The sequence below is a fragment of the Cervus elaphus genome, chromosome 25 (genome assembly GCF_910594005.1).
Source record: "Cervus elaphus chromosome 25, mCerEla1.1, whole genome shotgun sequence".
In the NCBI taxonomy this organism is placed as follows: Eukaryota; Metazoa; Chordata; class Mammalia; order Artiodactyla; family Cervidae; genus Cervus; species Cervus elaphus.
In genome coordinates this window covers 7,980,484-7,998,655 of record NC_057839.1, presented here as the reverse complement: position 1 = coordinate 7,998,655, position 18,172 = coordinate 7,980,484, and the positions used below count along the sequence as shown (strand labels likewise).

General features: G+C 53.7%; 1 protein-coding gene and 1 long non-coding RNA gene across 2 annotated transcripts in view; both read right to left on the bottom strand.

The window, feature by feature from the left end:
* The window catches only part of NEURL1B (neuralized E3 ubiquitin protein ligase 1B), a 44,437-nt gene that overhangs the window by 25,027 nt on the left and 1,238 nt on the right, over positions 1-18,172 (bottom strand). The window lies entirely within an intron of this gene.
* On the bottom strand, positions 4,236-17,767 carry LOC122683599. Its single transcript, XR_006337786.1, has 3 exons — positions 17,758-17,767; positions 9,711-9,714; positions 4,236-8,290 (listed from the first exon to the last, which is right to left on the bottom strand). It is a non-coding gene; the product is annotated as an uncharacterized LOC122683599 (long non-coding RNA).

Genomic DNA, 18,172 nt, shown 5'->3' with positions numbered 1-18,172 from the left:
GACTTCACTTTCACTTTTGACTTTCACGCATTGGAGAAGGAAATGGCAACCCACTCCAGTGTTCTTGCCTGGAGAACCCCAGGGACGGGGGAGCCTGGTGGGCTGCTGTCTATGGGGTTTCACAGAGTTGGACACGACTGAAGTGACTTAGCAGCAGCAGCAAAGCAAAGACATGGTAGGAAAGTTCAGGCCACAGGGTGGAGAGTAGACTGTTAATGGGGGGTGGGAGGGTGGGCTGGGGTCTGGGCAAGGAAGCTAGGGGCTAGGACAAGGCTGTGGGATTCCTCCAGGGTAGAGATGGTGGTGCCTCAAATTTGGGGCGGGGAGCTGTGAGTAAAGGTGGGGAGAAGAGGTCTGATTCTGGATATGTTTTGAAGGTAGTAGAGATTTGGAGGTTTTAGTTTTTCATGAGAGAAATAAAAAACATTCAACACACAGTCGGCCCTCTGTGTCTTCCGGCTCTGTGTCACTGAATTCAACCAACCGTGGATTGAAAATATTCAGGGGAAACAGATTCCAGAAAATTCCAAAAACCGAAACTTGAATTTGCTGTGAACCGGGAACTACTTACATAGCATTTGCATTGTATTTACAACTATTTACATAGCATTTACATTGTATTAGGTATTATAAGTAATCTAGAGATGATTTAAAGGATAAGGAACTAAGCGTGTAGGTTATATGCAAATACTACACCATTTTATATAAGTGACTTGGGCATCGGAGTTGGGGTATCTGTGGGGGGTCCTGGAACTAATCCTCCTGCCCCCAGGATACTGAGGAATGACCGTATTTGCTTTGGATGTTTAAGCTGTATACAATAAATACAGCTTAAACTATATTTTAAAAGTATACAAAATTTTTAAAAAGGCGTCTTGGTTCTATGACAGATACTGGAAGTGGCAAGGAAAGGTTGGGTGATACCAGGCGTGGACCCTGGAAAGCAGGGGCTTGTCTATTTCATCTGTGATTCCAGTGCCCAGCCAAGGCCTGGCACACATCAGGTACTTGATAAATGCCAGCTGCTGCCTTTATTATAGTTGGAGCAGACTTTGGAGAGCATCTCCTCGAATAAGTCCATTTTGCAGATGAAAAAATGGGTCCACAGAGGGAGAAGGAACCCGCCCAATCTCAAGGTCACTAAGGGCCTGGGCAGGAACCCCTTCCTTGGGTTCTTCTGGCCGACTACCCCTGACACAGGGAGGCAGAATGTCAGCGGTCACTTCCACCCAAGGAGGGTAAGGAGAGCCCTGGGCAGGGGTGGGGAGGTGCTGGCCAGGCACCACCTCCCACAGGCCCCGGGCCATCGTGAAGGAGGTCCAGGTTTCGCAGCTCCCACAGCAGGGTAGCCCTGTGGGCACAGGCTGCTCCTCCCTCCTCCTCCAGAGGGAGGAGAGATCTAGCTTCTCTCCAACTAGTGGGTTGATCCCACCCCAACTCAGAAACTGGGGTGTGCCTCAAGTCTGGCCAATCAGATCACTGTAAACTTCTCAGGTCGGGGTGCCCTCTTTTGCTTATAAGCCAGGTTGAGCTAGGTTTTTGATACTTGCAAACAAAACTGTCCTGACTGATAGTTACCATGTATTCAATAACCTTGTATGGAATACCAACTTTGGCCTGGCTACTTGCCATGCATTTCCTCATTTAATCTTTATAATAACCCTTTGAGGTAAGGACGACCATCAACCCCATTATGCAGATGAAGACATGGAGTTTCAGAGAGGTTGAGTTATTTGCCTAAAGCCACACAGCTGGCTTAGCTAAAGGCAGAGCTGCGACTGAAGCTACGTTTGTGTGACCTCCATCGGCCTTTTTAGCTATTTTTACCATATTCTCTCTGCCCTTTAGGAATCAACACAGGATAGACAGAATGACTGAGCTGTAGATCCCTGATGTAGAGAGGGAAGCAAGAAACCACCTATTGATTCCTTGTACCCTTAGGTGGCTCTGCTAAGCATTGGACAGGTATATGAGGGCAGCAGGCAAGATGCTCACTCCATTATTCATGCACCCATCCATCCACCTATCCATCCATCCATCCGTCCGTCCATCCAGTCATCCTTCCATCTACCTATCCATCCATCCTTCCATACATACATCGTTCACCTTCTTATCCATCCATCCAAAAATCCTTCCACCCATCTATCCAACCATCCACCCATCCATCAATGCATTCATCTATCCATTCATTCATCCATCTGTCCATCATCCATCCATCATCCACCCATCTATCCATCTTTTCTGAAGATATATCTGCTGCTGTGAAGACTGAGGGAGCTCAGTTGAGGATACAATCCTGCCCTTGTGGAGGTCTGAGTCTTTCCATGGAAGAGAAGACATACAGGTGAATAGACATGAACATTCGGAACCAATAATAACAATAGAGACCATGTTAGGCATTGGCACTGAGGGGCTATCAGGCCCAGAGGAGATCCCAGATTTAGCCAGGGGCTGGGGGGCAGGGGGTGATGCCCACAGAGCCAGGTGTTAAGGGAGGGCAGGCAGTAGGGGCAGAGGTCGGGCAAGCTGGACCCGGAAGGAAGGTTTAGTCCTATGGAAGGTGTGGCAGAGAGCGTCTGAGGGTGGGCAGCCACTGCTTTGCAGGGGTGAGGGCTGAGGAGTGAGGGCGCGGTCAACGTCACGGGGACCAGATGGGAAGGCCCTGAACGCCCGCCAGGGAGGCTCAGAGTACACAGCATGGGCAGAGGGAGCCACAGGCTTCCGGCAGAGCAGGCCAGCCCTGTCTGATAGGGAGGGTCCCTGAGGCGGCAAGGAGGGTGCACACAGGGCCAGGCTGCGGGCCATCTGCAGAAACACAAGGGTGAGTGCAAGGGCCTGCTGGAGAGCAATACTGCGGGACAAAGATCAAGTGACTGGGAGAAATACTGCCAGTGTGAACCGACATGAGAGGCTGCCCAGGACGGCAGAGCCTGTGTTCTCCACGCTCACCGCGGCCTTGTGCCAGCCACCTGACTCTGGATGGCAGCGTCCTCCAGTGTCCGAGAGACCGGACTCTCTCCAAGGTCCCTGCGGTGGGCAGACTCTCCAGGAAGCGTTACATAGGACCACAGATCAAAAGCACCAAAGACCACAGGCCCCCCTGATTTGACTATTTTTATCTCGGCTCCCATCATCGTTGTTTTTCTGACTTTATCTCTTCATCAGAGAGTTTCTTTCCGAAACTGGCTTGGGAACCCTGAGTAGATGTTCCTTCAGAGAGGCCTGGCGACTTCATTGGATGCTGGAGTTGGGAGAAATACTGCTTTGTTACGATAAGGGGAAGTTTCCTGCTAAACCAGCTATATGTTAGGATAAAAGGCAGACAAGTAACCAGGGAAGTTTACATATTTGTTTAATTTTGATTATATGATCCAGCTTCCTTCAGGGAATGAGGAATAAACACTATTTTAATCCACCCCGCCTCCTCTGAGGCCAGAGTCCTGATGGGAGATAAAGAAAACCAGAGTGAAAAAGTCTGTAAGAGGATGTGTTATTTACACAAATTTAAAATGCTTAAAATAAAAGAACAACATGAAGCAATCTTTAAATTGTATACCCGTGTCAGCTTAGGGGAAGCAGCTTCTCCATGAAACAGAAAACTGTGGCATGGACCCCAGGGGCCTCGTAGAACATCCCAGTCTGGGGATGTCAACAGAAAACCTGAACTTTATTATTTAAATTACAGCAGTAAACATTGCAGCCATACTAGAGAAAGCTTGGGAAGAAGGAGAAAACTCCCCCATCTCCCCACACTCACCCCTTAACTCATTACACATTTTTCGTCGTCCCTGGCTGGCCCTCATCCACAGGAGCACGGCTGGCTCTGCTGTCTCTTTGTGACATGTCTGCAGCCGGATGTTTTTGCTATCACGGTGGTGGTTGAGTGGCTAAGTCCTATCCTATCTTTGCGACCCCATAGAAGGTAGCCTGTCAGGCTCCTCTGAACATGGGATTTTCCAGGCAAGAACACTGGAGTGGATTTCCATTTTTTTTCTCCAGGGGATCTCCCAGACCCAAAGATTGGACCCATATCTCCTGCATTGGCTGGTGGATTCTTTACCACTGAGTCACCAGGGAAGCGTTTTGATAACATGGTGGTGGTTTAGTTAGCTCAGTCGTGTCTGACTCTTGCAACCCCATGGACTGTAGCCCACCAGGCTCCTCTGTCCGTGGGATTCTCCAGGCAAGAATACTGGAATGGGTTGCCATGCCCTCCTCCACGGGATCTTCCTGACCCAGGGATGGAATCTGGGTCTCCTGCATTGCAGGAAAATTCTTTACCAACTGAGCTACAAGGGAAGCCTTTTGATAACATGGTTGTAGTTAATTCTCAAAACAAATCTTCACCTACAGGATTCTCATCTGCATTTTCCAGGAGAAAAACACTTCCTACAGATCCAAGGAGCAGCATTGAGATGTGAACCCAGCTCAGTCTGACCCCAAACCAGTGCTCTTTCCTCTTGCCTGACTTTCTTCCATGTGTAGTGTGGAAGTACTAAGCATGAAGTAGTACTGAGTACCCTTTCTAATTTCCTTGCAATCAGAGAACACATTTAATTCTGCTTCCTGCCTTTTCTAACTCAACACTACATAAAAAGCATTTCCCCACATGGCTCCCAAGCATTCACCGTGCTGTTTCACGGCTGCAGAATATTCCACCGAGAGCCAAAAGGTCCCCCACTGTTCCCCTCCTGGGGTCACTTCAGCTGTTCCCCCAAATGGTTGAGTCTGTGAGCAGAGTTTCCCGGCTGCTGGCACCAGGACCAGATTCAGACGGACCCCCTTCTCACTGGTGAGAAAACCTTCTGCTAGGAAGGGGCCCCAGCCCACACCAGGGACCAGACCTTTACCCCCAACCAAGGCCAAGTCCCAGCTGGCCTCATGGGGGTGCTGCCTCTGGCCGGTGAGCCCCCTTGCTCTCTGGCCAAGAACTGGGTCCTGGGACTCCAAGAACAAGACAGGGGGAGGAGACTTCTCTGTGGTGGGAACCAAGGGGAGATCTCTGCACTCAGTCCCTTCCTGTGTGTAGGAGGGAGGGGACCGTCCTGGCCCACCACTCAGAATTAACCAAAGGCGGCTCCAGCCTGCCAAGAACAGAGGGCGGGGCTTTCCAGCATCTAGTCACGGAAGCAAAGCCCCAGCTCAGAAATGTGTGAGCAGAGGTCTCCCCTGGCGGTCTAGTGGTTGAGACGCTGCACTTCACAGTGGGGCTCGCAGCTTCGATGCCCGGTTGGGGGAAGTTCTGCACGCCATGGGGTATGGCCAATAAAAAAACCCAAAAGTGTATGAGCAGAGATGTGGGGGGTGGAGATGAGCGGCTGTGGGCAGTTAGGGAGAAAGGGGCTCTGTTTGGGAAAAACAAGTGTTGGCACTACCAGCCTTGGGCTAGCTGTTCCGGGAGGCAGGGGGACAGCAGAGCTGTTCCTTGGGCCGGTCCTTCAGGGCTGGCTCTGCGGTTTACTCGCATGTGCTAGAATAGCCTTCATGGGCTCTGGGTGTGAGCCCCTGCTTTGCTGCTTGCTAGCCTGAGGGGCCTTTGGGCAAGTCACCACCTGTTGATGGTGCGTGAACACAGACCCCCCAGGCTGCAGGGAGGGGTGGTGAAAGCAGGGAAGCCCCCAGCGGGAGTCCCAGCACACTCATTCCCTCCCTCATGGGGAACATCGGGGTCCGACCCTTAGGTAAGCCCCTCACACCATCTCTCCCACACGTTTATCTCCTAAATCTCAATTTGAGAGGCGGTTAAAAAGAGCACAGGCTTAGAGTCAGACAGACAAGGGTTCAAATTCTGATTTTTGTCATTTTGCAGTTGTGTGATCTTGAGGTACATGCTTAACTTCTCTGGGCCCCCCGACCAGACCTAGAAAACCGGTTAAGAGTCACCTCCACCCTGCATGATTGCTGTGAGGACAAATGAGGCCAGCTAGTCAGACACGGCGTGTGGCACATAGTAGGTGTTCAGTTAACACTGGCTCCCTCCCTTTACTACCTTTTCTTGCTCCTTTATTGAGAAAAGGTTTACTCCTGGGTGGGAGATGGCTGTCTGTGTATCTGGAGAATACATCCTGCAACGTTGCTCTCATGGCGGGCTGGTAACCTTGGCGAGGAAAGGCCTCTTGAAAACCCCAGGGTCACTTTCCCTGTGTCCAAGGACAGAGGCCTATTTTTAAGCCACCCCAGCAGCATCCCAAATGCGCACTGTGCCACCCTCTGAACGATGCCGCTCATCGCCCAACCCAGCCTTTCCTTTGATCTAAAAAGAGTCCAAGGAGATGGCATTTACCGCCAGGAGGATGGCAGGAAGCACAGCTCTGGCTTCTCTGGACGCCGAGCTGAAGGCCCCCAGCGTGCTGGCATTCAGCAGATGGCATTCTGGCTGAGATTTTCAGCAGCTTCCACTCCACCGGGAAAGGAGATTGCCAACCCTGAGAACTATGCTGCCCCCTCCCTCTCACAGAGGCTCTAACTAGCCTTTTACCGAGCCCTGGGCACACGCCCGCACGGCCCTTTTTGTGCAGAGCTGGCAGCCTCACAACCCTTCAGGGGGACTGTTCTGCCTTCACTTTGCCGGTGAGGAAACCCGGGCAGCAGAACCGGGCAGGGGCGGGGGACCCTTCCTCCACCCTGCCCCACCAAGGTGGCCAGGCCTTGCTAAGGGTGATGAACGCGGTACCAGCCTCTCTTCCCGGGAACACACCCACACTCCACACACACAGTTTGATGGACAGTGTCTGGGGCTTCCCGAACCCACACACATCTGCCCTCAGACGGTGGCCCTTCCGTAAGAAGTCTCTGATTCAAGTGACAGTGGGAGGAAGCAGCATGGTGCACGTGTGTGTCTGTGTGTGCGCGTGCACACACGCGTGCACACACGCTAACGAGGCAAAGGCAAGGCTGGTATTGGCAGGCTTTCCGTCACCCAAAGCAGGGCAGGGATGTCGGTCTCCTCCGGCAACAGAGTACCTTTTCTATTGGTGGGTTTGAAAGTGGATTAGAAAGAAAACAACCACGCCTCCCTCACCTCTGCCAAAAAGAGCAGTGACATGCACCCAGGAGACAGACGCCAGCCTGATGGGACTTTGTTCTGTGTCAGAGGCCTGGTCGGCCAGCACTCAGGGTGGAAAGGGGCCAGCCCACACTGGGAACCACCACGCAGCTCCTCCCCGCTCCTGTTCTTTGCAAACAGAACCCGGTCAGTGCAGCGCCGCGGCCTGACACTCCTGTCAACAGCTGCGGGGAGGCCCGGGAGGGGGGCTGGAGGTCACGCGACACGGCTCGTTGGGAGAAAAGGCCGCTCCTTCCAGGTCTAAGCGGCAGCCCTCTTGGCTCAAGTGGGCTCCGATGCACTGAGTTCCCAGGGGGTGAGGTCATCCCCCGCCCCAAGTCTGTTCAGCAGAGTCGGGATTCCCAAGCTGGCTCTGACCCTCTTCTGGACCCCTCGGTTGAGGTCTCGTCTTGATAAAGGGGCCCAGGAAACTCCAACTTCAGAAGCACCGGCTCTCAGGGTCAGGGCCCCCTGCTGTGGGGGAGGGTGGGGGGATGCACCCTCATTCTTTCTCGAGGACATCACTTCCTCCTGCATCTGACATTCACAAAGCATCTGCTCCAGGCCAGGGCTGCAGGCGCACACGCACACGCACTGACAGCTCACGCAGAGCTGAGACCAGCGGGGGGATGGACACAGACACCATGATGTCCTGAGGGATTCAGCACCGCGGGCTGGAGCCAAGCTTCTCAGAGGGGCCGCTCCGGGGGGTGAAAAAGGATGGGGAACTGTGTTTCAGGCTGAGGGAACAGCACAGACAAGGGCCTGGAGGAGAGAACAAGCTGAGTGCACTTGGGGAAGGACAGGGAACAGAGTGTAGAAGGCAGAGGAGAGGAAGTCAAGGGCTCCATCACAAAGTGTCTTAAAGGCTGAGCAGGGGAGGTTAGGTCCTCAAGAAGACTCTGGGGGCCACTGAAGGGTTGGAAGCAAGGAAGGAATCCCTGAGGATCCATCTCTCTGAAGAATGAGATTCAAGTCCTGGGCCCTCCCATAGAAACTGTCCTTTCCTCTCTTCCCTGCCTATCAGAATGACCTGGGACGGCGGGAATGGGGAATCCAGGCCAGTTTTCAAACACTGCTTCCAACGGCTGGCACAGTCCTGCCCTCGGCACCTGCTTCTCCTCCAGGCAGCTTCTGGCAGCCACCTGCTGATAAGCCAGCTGATTGGCCAGCATGCTCCTTCTCTTTCCCAAGGGCAGCCACTCCCCCAGCCTGGGTGGGGCCCAGAAGCCTGACTGTTCACTCCTCGCCTTAGCCCTAGGCTGGAATCTGCAGGAACCAGGTCCCAACTTTGAAACAACAGATCCACTGGCCCTACATTTCAGGATCAAATGCAGCTGGAAGCTCTCCTAGAACTTCACTGTTCTGGCTCCTGGAGCTGAGCAAACGCTCTTCATGAGCCTGAGGGCTGGGTAGCATTTGCTGGCCCTGAGTGGTGGTAGCCTACCCCTGCGGCACTCCCAGTGTATGCCAGGGGCGAACCATGCAGCCCATTCATTCACGGCCTCACCCTGCCAGGCAGCTTCCTCAAGAGGAAACTGAGGCCCAGAGAGGCAGACATCCTGGCCAGAGGCCACCCAGACTGTGAGGGTAGTGCCTGTTTTTGAATCTGGTCCTGTCTGACCCTGGAGGTTGCATCCTTCCTGTTTTAATGCCTCATTTCTCCCCCAAGGTTTCTCACTTATCCCCTGAACTGCAAGAAAAAAAAAATTGGCTATGTATAAGAGACAAAGGTGGAGTGAGGCCCGGCTTGGTCTCGGGCAGCGGGGGGTGGGTGGGGGGCAGGGGTGGTGTTGCTTGTCATCAATCAGCCTGTTTTGAGCAACTCAAAGGTCAGGGGATGGCAGAACTTGGGATGAACAATCAGCAGCATCTAAAAAAAGAAAGCAGATTATAGCAGTGGGATGGAGCCCCAGTGCCTAATGGCCCCAAGGTCAGAAAAGAGGACTGGAGGTGGGCATGACCAGAGAGGGAAACCTCCCTGGGCCATGTGGAGCCCGGGCTGGTCCTCTGCCCACCAGATTTCCTGTGATCCTCCTGACAGCGCTGAAGGAGGTGACCGCTACCAGACCTACTGCCGCTGAGGAAGGACGGCTCAGAGAGGCTGGGAGAGTGGCCCAAGGCCACACGGCCAGGAAGTGGTGCAGTTAGCGTCAGAACACATACCAGCCTTCTCCCGCGGCTACGAAGAAGATGCTATGCGTGCTCCAGGCAAAGGGTAGATGTTATCCCCACAGGGAAGGAACAGCACAATGCCTGGGTCCTCAGCTTTCGAGTCCTTCCCTGCCATGATGGCTCTGAGGCCCACAGAGAAGTGCCTCAAAGGTGCCCCTTCCACTCTCCTTCTTTCTCCAAAGATCCAGGTTTCTCTTTCATCTCCCCCCAGATCTGTGAGTGTAGACTGAGGACGCCTGCAGGAAGTCTGCATGGGCTTCTGCCCTCTGACCCAATGGGTAAAGGATAAATGTTGGAAACGCACACTCAGGAGTCCTGATAAGAATCTCCATTTCATACATCCTCAGGTCTGATGATCCTAGAGTTGTTGGCTCACTGGGGCCTCTCTACATCCCTATGGACCTATTTCTTAGATGAGAACATTAGGTCTGGATGGGGAGGGGTTGGCCCAGGGTCATGGTACAGGCAAACAGCTGGGTCAGGATTTGACAGATCTGGATCCAAAGCCATGCACACTCTTGACACTATGTGGACTTGCTTCCCCAGCCAGCCAGGGAGTACTCTTGGACTCATCACAGGGCCTTGGGAGTGCGACCCACCACTGTTGGGTCCTATTGCTCCTCTCTGCTTCATCAGCTTCAGGAGCACAGATTCCTTGCCTTCAAAGAATTTGAAGTCCACTTATGGAGTCCCCATCTTATATCGGCTCAGACTTCTCATGGAGCCTCCTATTTATTCCTCATCAAAATCCCATAAGGGAAGCATCATCATTCTCCCCATCTTAGAGATGGGAAAGCAAGGTTCAGAGAGGGGGAGTGACTTGCCCAGGATCACACAGCTTAGATATAGAACTGAGATTTGAACACAAGACTGCCTCCAAAACCAGTGTTCTTTCTACCCCCTCTCTTAGGGATTCCAGCCAAAGACCCCATCTGCAATCTCTCTGTGACCCTTTGTAAGGCTCTGGGCCTCAGTGTTCTGATCTGTCAGATGGGAGGTGGGACATGGTGATTCCGAGCATTCTCTAGTCCTGGGAACAGAGTCCTTGAGAGACCTGTCTGCAGGGATGAGGGACCGCACCATCCCCAGAGACGGGAAATTCTGCTGTCCCGTGTCCTGCCCTTGAAGTACCCAGAGTCTTAAGGGGGAAGGGAATGTCTTCTGAGGGTAAGGATCTGCCCCTGTGGGGTGGAAAGTTACCAAGCAAACCCGGCTTGGAGACCCAGGGCACGCGGGTGCCCACCCAGCTCATAAATCCATTGTCCTTGGAGAAAAGGAAAGAAAACCTGTGTCTGTGGGACATAATTATGATATAAACAATGTGTAGTGTTGAGGATGTAAACAGAACACATGTTTTAATAGCTGTGGGCATTCTGCCAACTGCCCGTGCTGACCCGACTCTCCTACCCCACCCACACCCCCGAACAGCTTACTCATTAAAGAATTTTCTCCCCGCTGTCCAGCATGAGATGAGAGGCTGCCCTGAGTCCCAGTAAAAAGGAGAATGAAGGGGAAGGGACTGACATCCAAGAATGGCCAGTACTCAGAAGTACCTGCTGCTAAGTGTGGGAAAGTGCCGAGGCTGGCAGGTCGTGGGGGAAGGTACAGACCCAGAAGGGGGCAGGTTGCCTCAGCTTCCTGATCTATAAAATGGGCCTAAAACCTCCCAATGTGCAGAACTGGCAGGGGGATTACATAAGCGAGAGGTTGTGAAGGGCCCTCCATGCGTTCAGCAGATGAGCACTGGAGACCCCAGGGTCAAAAGGCGCCTTCGCAGACAGTTTATCCCAGACCCGTGTGATGCTCCAGTTGTATCTGCCACGTCCATGTCAAGTCCCAGTTGGGCTAAACACCAGTGCCACTCCAGCAAAGGATACTGCCTCCCCTGCCCTCCCTCGACTTCCAGACAGCCTCCACAGTTAGGAAGTACTTCCTTTGACCGAGCTGAAATCTCACTGATGTCCACACAGGTCTGGCCATGTCTATGTTTGGTCCACAGGGCCCTTCCCTATCAAGTCTACTCCCCTGCCTCATGGATCTGAGACATGTAGGATGTGAGACAAACAACTACAGAAGTTGATGAGCAACTAAAAAGAAAACTGCCAGACAAATATAAACGCTCACAGTTTTAACACTATGAAGGTTTCCAGGGCACATGTGAAATGCCCCCCACCTGACCCCCTGTCCCAACGTGGCAGTCATCCATCCAACATCAACATCCCTTCCTTCTAGTCGGAATCACGTTGGACTGCTTGAGCTGTGAGCCCTTAGGCAAGTCACTTTCCCTCTCTGTTCTCTCAACAGTTATATGGGAGTAAAAATAGTAGCTGTCTCACAGGGCTTGTCCTGAGGGCTAAATGCAGGCGCCTGCTGAGAACAGTGTCTGGCACAGACCGACTGAGTGATACAAGCTAGTGGTTATTATTATTCTTTTGTGTCTGTCTCCCTTGGGAGCGTCGGGCTCAGCGGGGAGCAGGGGCTTGCTTGCCTAGTGACTACACAATCATAACAGGTGCCCCCCTGAGCACTCACTCTCTGTCAGACACTTTGCAGGCCTGAGACGTAACATCATTATCTCCTTTCTGCAGAAAAGGGAATCGAGGCAAAGAGAGGCCAAGGCATCTGTCTGGATAATAAGGCCCAGACCCAGGGATGGAGGCACCGGCCCATGCTGTCACCAGCTCTGCTAATAATGACAGTGCAGCATGGGGACAGGATTCTCCTGGCCTGCAGGAAAACCTGGGTGCAGGCTGACGAAGTGCTCTCGCTCGGGCCCCATGCCCTTGCTGAGGGACCGGTCGGGGCTGCCTGTGGCTTGAGTGAGATGCGGCTGCGAGCCCCATCAGTGGGAAGCATGTGGGCAGCAGTGACGCCTGTCAGTGGGGCTGGGGGTGACCGAGCACAGGCCAGCTTTTATCAGGCAGACGGGACCAGGAAGGGGTGCAGAGCTCCAGGTCACCCCTTCTCCTCCAGAGCAAGACTCCCAGAGCCCACCTCCACCTTAAGAGTTAGAGTCTCCAGGCCCTGGGTGAGGCGGGTGGGGCTGGGGGATGGAGCTTTTCTATAGGCAGTTTCACTCTGGCTGCTGGGGACAGAGGTGCTTCACCTCCCCAGGACAGAGAAAGTAAGAAGGCGTGCCTGCGGGAAGGACAGCCTGTGGGGAGGGGGGTTCAGGAGCTCAGGGTGAGGACAAGGGCCCCCGGGGGCAGTGTCCCACAGTGGTGGGGAAGGGGCTTTGGGGTCAGGCAGGCTTGGGATCAAATTCTGCTCTGCTTCTTCCTTGCCACCTAGGCCACGACAGTTCTCAGGATCCTTCTGAGCTCAGTGTCCTCATCTGTGACGTGGGAGCCAACTTCTGGAAGACGCGTCCTGACGGTTTAAAGGGATGGAACAGAGCAAGGGCCTGGCACGGGGCAGGCGTGCTACGGTGCTGACCATTTGGCTTCACCCCCCAGGCGGGTGCTCACAACGGACGGACGGCACGTTGGCCCCCTTCCTCTTCTCTCTCTGCTTTAAGCTCCTGCCACACACCTGGCCTCTGGGCTATTTTCAGCCCTGATAGAGCACCACCAAGTACAGAGAGCCCTTTGGTCCAAAAGAGGAGAGAGCTGACTCTTTTTGTCCACGGAGAAGATTAAACAGCCTATCCTGAGCAGCCTTTGTGGCCCAGCCCAGCAGACACAGCGCTTCATCCCAGTGGGCAGTGTGGCATCTGAGAAGCTGAGTCTCCTGACTGCAGGCCAGAAACCCCTCTTCCTCTGACCTGATCTCCACCCACCACTCTGACTTCATATTGTCACCCCCACTTGCACTGGGACCCCCAGAACTCTGCATCTCCCCGTCTACACGCCCAGTTCTCCCTCCCCTTGGGCCTTTGCACATCTAATCCTCTGCCTTGAACAGCCTTTCCCATTCCCTTGTGGCTAACTTCTTTGCTTTCTGGTCTCAGCTGGACAGCACCTCCTCCAGGAAGCCTTCCCTGCTTCTCTTCCCAGCCCCTGGGCTCCCCTCCCCAACTTATCATAACTGCCCTGTTCTTGTTAGTCTCTCCCACTAGACCTGGTGCTCTGGGGGGCCAATGCAAACTGCAAAATGCAACCTGCCATGCAGATTCTTCTCATCAGAAATGAGATGTCTTGGACAGGGCTCAAGGAACCGTGGGGAGCTGCTGTCCATGCTATGAAAGGGAGGCCTCCCAGTCCAGCCCTTTGGCTTGAGGCTTGTGGTCACCTGGGGCAGGTTTTTCAAGGCAGGAAGTGAAGGGCACTTGTCAGTCACCCCCTCTAGGGGCCCCAGGAGCAGGCCTGAGGGCTCGCCTTTCCATGGGGGCAACAGTAACCGCGACAGCGGCCGCCCTGGGCATCGTGCTAAAGCCTCTGCCTGCTCTATGCTGTTCCCCCGCCCACCGTGAGGGAGCTGTGCACCCCCACTTCACCTGAGGAAACCGAGGCACAGAGGGGAGTCCTTGCCCACCATCACTGCCCTAGGAAATGGTCACGCTGAGATGGACCCAGGCAGTCTGACGACGAGATGTGTCTAGACCGGGACACCAGACCTCCCGCTGCTGTCGGCCACAGAGCAAGCTCATCACAGCCCTTAACCGCTGCCACCCCCAGACAGAAATGCATTTGACACTGTAACACGCAACACAAGACACACACACTGGAAGCAAAAGTTTCTGAGAAAAGAATACTTCCTACACTCGATATTTTACTTTTTATCCTAGTCTATGTCATTAAAGGGCTTCCCTGGTGGCTCAGCGGTAATCTGCTGTCAAATGCAGGAGACCCTGGGTTTGATCCCTGGGTTAGGAAGATCCCCTGGAGAAGGGAATGGCAGCCCACTCCAGTATTCTTGCCTGGAGGATCCCATGGACAGAGGAGCCTGGTGGGCTACAGTCGCTGGGGTCGCAAAGAGTGGGGCATGACTGAGCGACTAACCTGTCACTTTCGTGTCATTAAAGGTTTTTTTAAAAGCTGGTCTCACACGATCCACGGTAGATAGGCCACTTGATCTGGTGGCCAGGCCTTGTTTAGGTGCCAGCCCCTCCCTCTCTGAGGCACAGGGTAACAGAACCTCATGCTCTGCAGTGACATAACCAACCACGTGACTGTTGTGGAATACTAGAGCATTCCATCCTTCTTCCACCAGTGGCCGGTTCTCGGGGCGGGGGGAGGGGCGTGCCAGTGGCTGTCCATTCATTCATGACTGAACCCCAGGGCTAGTACACAAGATGTGCCCAGCAGATGTCAGATAAATGAACGAAGATGCACACTCAGGCAAGTGCAGAGCAGAGCACACCCCAGGGTCACCCCAGCCTGGGTGCACGGCACTTAAGCAGAGATCAGGGTGGCTTTAGGGCAACCGAGCCATGGAAGACCCTGAAGGCAGACAGAAAAAGAAGACATTTGAGTGGCGGGAGGCAGATGTTCAGTGGGACTTTCCTTCAGATGCCGCCTCCTCCAGGAAGCCTTCCCTGCCCCCATCACCCCAGGGCGCCCTCCTTTCCTGCCAGGGGAGACAGAGAGGAAAGGAGAAGAAGCGGGATCAGAAAGAGGGTACAAACAGAGGGAGGCCTTTTGAATCTGTTGGCTCCAGATTCTCCCCGGCAACTTCTGCACGTCTCCTATGCACTGGGCAGACCCGTCCCTCTTTCTCACTTCCAGGGATGGGCAAGACTGCTCTCCACTCTACCCTGCCCCGGCCCCTGCATCCCCGTGGGCCAGCACCAAGGAGCCTCGACTGGTCAGGGTCCCTGTGGCGTGCTGACAGCCTGGCAGGGTGCAGGGCTGTCGGAGGGAGCACTGTCACTTGGAGAGGCTCAGGGTCAGGCCTCAGATGGGGGGCCACAAAAGTGATTCAAGACCTGTGGGAGGGAGGCAGACGGGGCCAGACGAGGCAGGCAGGCCCAACTGGACTTCATGCTGTGACTGGGTGAGGCAGGGGGAGAGGTGCAGAGAGAGGGACGGCACTGGTTGGGTCATGCGTGCAGCCACCGTGATGGCAGTAAGGAGAACGACAAAGGCTGCTGTCCTCCCGGAGCTGACACAGTCCAGGTCTAGGGAGAAGAGCGGCTGCTGGGTCCTCGGAGCAATGGCCCCCTCTGCCAGAGGGCAGAAGACCTGACCCACGTCGGCCCAGTAGGCCTAACACCCACATGGCTCTGGATCCAGGTCAAATAGAGAAAGAGGCTGGGCAGGGAGGGCCCCAGAGTAGCCCTGGAGCAGCAGGTGCTTCTGGTCTGGATGCAGCATCTGCAGATTGACATCCGGGCTAGGAAGACTGGGTCTCCCCCTTAACACTGGCGTGCCTTTATCCTTTATGTCTCCAAGCCTCCATCTGCCTCCCTGTAAGATGGGGATAAATATAGACCCTCTAAAGGGTGTTAGGAGGATCTGAAATAGGTGATGTGGGTAAAGCCCCTGACTCAGGGCACAGAGCAGGTTCAGCACACTTCCCGTACCCGGGAGCTTCAGGACACCGCTCACTGACGTGACACTAGAGAGGGCTGTGGACTCGGTCAAGCATGGACCGGCTTAATGATTAAACCCAACCAGCAGCTTGAATTCAGCCTCTTCTCCAACCAGAACTACCAGCGAATCCCAGAGTGAGCCCCAGGGGTGCATGGAGGGAAGGGACGGGAAGGTGCTGGCGGAGAAGGTGGCGGGTGCCTCCCCTCCCTCCCTCCCTGTGGAATTCTGCTCTCCCCTCCCCTGCCCTGCGTACACGTTTCATTTTTTTCCTTTGCAAAACCCAGATTAAGGCTAAAGGAGTGCAGGGGGAAAAAAAAAAAGCCATGTGGTGGTATTAAAAGAGAGCCCTGGGTCTGCTAAGCCCAGCTTTGCCACTGCCTGACTGTGTGAGTTGGGGCAGGTGTCGCAACCTCTCTGGGCCTCAGTCTCCTCGTCTGTGAAATGGAAGAGAACGACAACTTATTTTGCAGGGCTGAAGTGAAACCAGAAAGGGAATGGGTACTGCAGTAAGAGAATAGCAAACACGAGTTCCCACGCCGACCCTTAATGCTTATTTACAGGGCATTGCAAGGGGCCACCACGGTGCTGCCCCTCAGTCGGTGACAAAAGACATTCCTTTTGGGGGGGCATTCCTTATCATATGCAATAGCACAGCAGGTGTATTCAATAAATGGTATCTGAACCATCAGTTGGGAGGCTACTGCATGTCATGGGAAGACTGCAGGACTTTGGAGCTAAATAAACCTGGATTTCAATCCTGATTCTGCCAATTGGATAAGCCATGTGAAGGGGAATGAGTCATTTTACCTCTCTGAGCCTTGGTTTCCTTATCTGTAAGATGGAGATGATAATGCCCACTTTACAGGGTTGTTGTGAGAACTCAGTTCATTCATTCATTCAACAAATATTTACCGAACATCCATTATGTCCTACCCACTGCTGCAGATGCTGAATATATGGCAGTGAACAAAATGGGCAAAATCCTCCTGGGGGAGACAGACAATAAACAGCTAACTACACAGACCATGCAGCACGTGGTGATCCACGCTAAGAAGAAACCCACAGCAGGGGGAGGGAGTGGGGAGTGCTGGGGGCAGGGGCAACGACAAGAGCTTCCTGGAGCAGACACCATGTGGAGGTCTGGGGGAAGAATGTTCCAGGCAGAGGGATCGGCAAGTGCAGGAGCCTTAAGGAGAAGCGTGCTTGGCATGTAAATAAAGCCACATATGCAGGAAGCCTGGCATGGAATCCAGGTGCTCGGCAAATGCCAGCTCTCTATTTCAAGTCCCATAGAAAGAACCCCACGCATGTGTCCTTTTCTTGAGAATGAAAGCACAAGGATTTCTACAGGGCAATGCTGAGCCATGGGCTCTTTCTGGCTAAGATGCAGGCAACATGTGAGCTCCACCACCAGCTTTGGGGCCCCACCGAGCCCGGTTCTGCCCTGGGCAACCAGGGATATAAGATGATCAAGACATGGGCTCTGTCCTCAGGTAGCCCCAAGGAGAGTCATGGAGGTGGGTGATGACAAAGCAAAGTGGTCCAATGAACATGCAGAGACAAGAAGGTATTGAGGTGGCAGAGTAAAGGATGGGATTGGGCGAGGGTGGTCAGGGAAGGCTTCCTGGAGGAGGTGAGCTGGGTTTTGAAAGATAGACTAGACAATGAAAGGATATTCTGGGTGTGGAGCGTATCAGGTACTGAGCACAGAGGTGTAAAAAACGGCACAGAGTGTGTGAGAAACTAATTACGGGCAGGTCAGAAAACAATAAATGATTCTTCATGTTCTTGGCACCTGCAGCCTGATGTGGCGCAGGAATTCCAGTTTTAAACCCAGTGCAGGCTTCAGTCCCAGTGGAGTCTGAATTTTTCACGCTTAGCTACTGCTGCGAGTAACCAACCTTAACCCCAGGTTCCCAGCCCCGGGGTGGCCCAGTCCACAGAGAGAGGGCTGAGTGGGATAGAGACTTCATAAATATCCAGCTATATTTAGCCTGCCCAGCAGGCTACTGTCCCTTCATCTACCCCAAAGCCGACCCACAGGTGGCAGAATGGCTTTTTTACCAGAAGAGCATAAATGTTTCTTAATTAAGAAATCCCACAAAGGGGGCTCCTATCTTTGTTGCTGGGAGGACATCTGCTGTTCTACTTGCCAACATCCCTGGACACCTCCAAACTGGGTGGGTGGGTCCTCTCCATCCCCATCAGCACCATAGCCCTGGCCATAGGGGGCGTGGCCACACTCAGGTAAGAAGACCTGGATTCCAATCCCACCTCTGTCACTGACTAGCTGGTGACCCTCTGCTGGCAACTTCACCTCCCTGAGAATCGGTGAATTCTGTGTGCATTGGCCTGAAAGCTACCCAGGCAGGGACTTATAAGCAGAAGGAGAGGCTCCTCTTCTATAAGCCAGCTTTGGGAATGCAGGAGTCAGCACCATGCATTTCAGTCCCTCCCAGAGGAAAAAACAAAGAGCAGA